Source organism: Podarcis gaigeae (genome assembly GCF_964106915.1).
Source record: "Podarcis gaigeae genome assembly, chromosome: Z".
Classification (NCBI taxonomy): domain Eukaryota; kingdom Metazoa; phylum Chordata; class Lepidosauria; order Squamata; family Lacertidae; genus Podarcis; species Podarcis gaigeae.
The window spans coordinates 28570236-28575174 of NC_139691.1; positions in this window are offsets into that span (position 1 = coordinate 28570236).

A 4939-nucleotide genomic window follows, 5' to 3' on the forward strand; every position below is an offset into this window, starting at 1 on the left:
TTCGGAATTGCCCAAGAAAGATGTTAATCTATTTTTGTATGCCACAACTGCGGCTCGTATTCTGTTAGCTAAAAAGTGGAAAACTCAAGAATTACCAACAGTAGAAGAATGGCAGATGAAGATGATGGATTTTATGGAGCTAGCCGATCTAACCGGAAGAGTCCGTGACCAGAAGGAGGAGGAACACCATGAAGAATGGAAGAAATTTAATGATTATTTAGCTAAATTTGTTAAGCTAAAATAACTGGAAATAGCGTCCAGATACTCAATGGGCTTAGGATTGTACTTATGTTAACTGACAAAATAATATGTTTAATACAAGAAGGAAAAGATTTAAAGATGTTAACGTTTAATTTAAAGGGTATTAAAATTGGGATTTGGAAAACCATTATAAGGATATGCAGTGAAATTCAACTAAGGGGAAACGAGGAAGTCATTTTACAAAGTAAATAACTATTATTTTCAATAAGGTTAGGATTTATGTTTGTTATGTTTTGTTTGTTTTATGTTTTTGTTTGTCGTTGATATTGTAAAAACTAATAATTTTTTTGCAAAGAAAGAGTCAAGTTATACCAGATCCAAACTCTGTTCAGAAGTGAGGCTACTGCTGCTGCTCTGCCTTAGCTTGGCAGGGGAAAACAAGCCTTAAATAGATGTTCTGTGCTGGGTTGCCAGGTTACATGAGTGAGCTCATGACCTGCCTCTCTGGCCCTAACCCTGCGAGACCTCCAGAACACCCTCAGAAAACAACCCAGGATGAGCAAGTTATGCCAACGTATCTTTCGCTAAGCCAGGCTCTTAACGGGCCACTTCTGGATTGTGGCGATGCCAGTGTGCACAGTCGCACACATATTGGACAAGTGCAAAATGGTCGTTGCCTGTATTCACCCATTCCTACCCACACAACTGTAGTTTGCTATCCTTCAAAAAGACCCCACCATGGAGCTCATCCTTCCCCCCCAATTTTTTTTATTAGTTTTCCAATTTTATAATACTGTAAACACAAAAGAAAAACATTGCAATATTAAATAGACAAACAAACATATATCCTAACTGTTAAAATCCCAGTTTAAATATCATTGTTAAGTGACTTCCTCAAATCCCCCCTAACTGTGTTTCTCTAGTACTCATTTTAGCAGTTTTCCAATATCCACTTTCAAATACAATTAACTTATTCCATTAACATCTTGCATATTGTTCTCAATCCATAATGTTATACAATTCAACCTATTTTACTCCTAGGCCAATCTGGTACCATGGAGCTCATCCTGTTTGGCCTCAGGGAAAAGTCTAAGTTATGTCTTGTCATAGCCCCCCAACTTTCCTTCCAGGCTTTGGAAATATAACACAGGAGAGGGGACTAAGGTTGCCCTTTCCTTCCACCCCAAGCCAGCTCCCATTTGCTTGTGTTTCCCTGCCTTAAAAGGAACAGAATGCCATCCAGGATGTTATCTCATTTAGCAGGATATATTAGTAAGCTCAGCAAAAATAAGTAGACACTGGCTTGCTTTGAAATCTCTTCTGAATTGTGCGTGTCTTTTGTAAACAGGCTTCCTTCTCCTCTGCAAAGAACAATGGACAACATTTGAGCATCTCCTAGGTGAATGGAGGACAATGTGTACACAAGCATATCACAACAGAACCAGTGCTGAGTGTTAGGATCAAGCTACTAGCTTACTTGCCAAGGTTAACAGCAACTCTCAAGCACAGCTTTGCAGGAAAATACCTGCTCTGTTTATCCAAAGAATGGGGCCTCTTTATCATAACCGTGGTATGCGCTACACAGACTTGTTCAAGGATGATTTCTGAAGAGCATGTTATCTTTTTTTAGATAAAAAAACCCACTGCATGGGAAAGGATATCACTGCACGTTACAATGCAAACATGTGTGATAAAACTCTTGGTTATATCTCTTGTTCATTTAAAATTATTCCTGAAATTTTATTTTGAATAATTAGACATGCATGAAAAAGCCTACAACATGTAAGTATATTTACCATATTAAAAACTATTACACACACACACACACACACACACACACACACACGCCTTTATACCTAATATTGCTTGTGCATTCTGAGAAATGAAAGTTTTGTTCTATTTTTGAAATAAGTGACTAAAATCTATTTTGAAGCTCCAGCCCACCATGCTTGATTCAAAAAGCAACACAACTGTACTACTACTACTACTACTACTACTATTTATTAAATTTGTATGCTGTATCCAAACATAGTCTTATGAACCATTGTGCAAAATTTGGTTAGTGGTATCTGAAGAAGTATCCAAATGCAGAGCAAAAAGTCAACTTTTCAAAATATATAGTACTTTATGTTCCTTCAGTTTTATACACATACATTTTATGATAAATCCGCAACAAATCACTTTAAACAAATAAATATTGAAAACCTTTTCTAAAACCTATATAAATATAATTTGTATTAATGATGTATTGTCTTAGCAGCTATAATATGTCAATTTCAAATCAAATCTTTTCCTCATATTACCATTCTTTTTTCGGTCTTCTGTCTCTAGGGCCGACCCAAGACATTTTGGCACCGGAGGTGAACTACAAAGTGGGACCTCCTTACCTGAAGGGGAAAGTGAAGACCTACATGAGGATCTGCTGCCCCCGTGGATCTTGTTGCCTGAAGTAGTTGCCTCATCTTGCCTCAAGGGTGGGCTGGCCCTGACCGTCTCCTCTAAGTGTATTAGCTCTGTAAATTTTGCCATCTTCACAACAAGCAGCAGGTAGGGGGTTTGCTGTTTGACCTTTCTCTGCTGTCGCCCTCACACTCATTCTTTTCACCGAATGTCCTAGGGCCATGGGTCCACATCCTTTTGTCATAGAAACACAGCATCTAAGGTCTGGAGCTCAGGAGGTTCAGAGGGTTGCAGCAAAGGAGAGAACCTTTTTGGTGGTACCCCCCACAATCTGTGGAATGCTTTCTTCAGTGAAGTCCACCTGGCAGCATCATTAACTTATTTCTGATCACAGACACTTGACGGCTTATGACAAGCTTCATGAGCCATGCACAGCTTTTTGGCCCAGATCCAGGATGAAAGACTCTGACAGAAGAGAAGGAGGAGTGAGAAGAGGAGGCCAGAACACTGAAGCAGAGTAAGGCAGACGGAGGTCCACTCCCAAACCTGGCAGACTTCAGTGCAGTTGTTGTCCCCACTCCCCATCCCTGCTATGGGGGAAGAGGGCATTGTTGGAGTCTGAGAAGGGAGGTGATCTGCTGCCTGGGGTGGCTGAACAGGATTTGTAGGGAGAGACAGGGTTAGGGTTAAATAGCTCTCTCCTGAGACAATGCCTTCAACAAAGGGAAGAGACACCCCTTCCTCTCAATGTAGAATAGTTTCAGGTGAGATGTTCCCACAAGGCTTGGGATTCTCATGAGTGAAGCTTGGTGGTATGCAAGGAAATTTGCTAGAACAACTTTGCAGCTCTGCTGCATTCTTGTCCCTGATCCCAGACCCTCCAAGTGTTCCATATTTTCCAGGGACAGTCCCAGAACTGCATAAGCTGTCCCAGTTTCTTATCTGATCCCAGAATGTCCCACTTTTCCTTAGGACAACACTATTTTCATAGGAGAAATGTTGGAAAGTATGTGATCCTGGACTCTGAACATTGGCCTAGCATTCCATTAAAGACCTGTTCCTATGTTGCCACCCTCTGCTCCTCCCTTTGAGTGAACACACGAAGAACATCACCAATGATGGTCTGGGTTGGTTCATGTGAGGAGAGGTGATCCTTGAGTTATTGGGGTCCTGAGCCACAAATAGCTCTATAGGCTTTATATTATGCCTTTTGGCTCTTGATTTTCATGTAAGTTGCTTAGAGACTTTCCTGGATCAAATCTGAAACTGGGATGGCTTTTCTAAATCAGGGACATCCCTGGAAAATAGGGACACTTGGAGGGTCTGTAAGCTGCAGTGATTCTACTGCCAGGGTGCCAGTTGTGAATAGGTGCCCCTCTTCACTGCCCACTTCTGACACTTAGGGCAGAGGTAAGCAATGTAGTGCCTTGCAGATTTTGTTGGACTGGAGCTTATGGTAGTTAACAGCAATATCTGTAGCAGTAGGCTCCCTATTTAATGGGCAATTCAAATGGTGTGCCTGCATAGCATCTTGTGATCAGTTATGCAGGGCTGCACTTACCTGGGTCTCCCCAGTATTTTATTCAAGTTGGCAACCCTTGTAGGGCAGTGTGTTAGCTACCCCAACCTAGACTGTAGCATTGGCAGGGGAGAGTAGCAAGTACCAGTATCTGATTTGAGGTCACCTGATGCAGTCAACTTGTTGAAGCTAAGCAGGTCCAGGTTTGGTCAGTTCCTGGGTGTACATCACCTTGAGTTCCATGATGGATGATGAAGGGTAACATATAAAAGTACCAAATCAGCTAATAAATAGGGGTTAGTTCAGTATTTGTTATGACCCGTTCTTTCATCTCACTGGTTCCAGGGCAGGATACCATCTTTGCCAATTCCAATATGAACTGACCTGATAACACACCTCCCAGACTAATGTGAGATTTAGGAAGTTGCTTGAAAAACCACTAGGGTTTTTCACTTCTCCGAATGTGGCAATGCAGTTCTTGGCTTTAAAAACAGTATTAAAATACTTTCAAAATCGAATTAAAATACATTTTAAAAATTCAGATGTTAAGAGAAAATACCTTATTAAATACATATTCCCATGCAAATTTTTGTGCAGATTTTTAAAAATAATAATAATCACTGATCAGCGTGGAAATGGCTTATGAGTGAAAAGCATGCAAAAGTGGCACTGATTGGAAATAAATAGTTCTATTCATTCCTAATAATCAACATGGAAAAGGCAAAGCACTTCTCCTGTTTAGTGCTGCTTAGATTGCTTTGCTTGAACCAAGTGCGTGGGATCCTAGTCTAAGCACTTTTTCTGTATTGCTATTTCGCA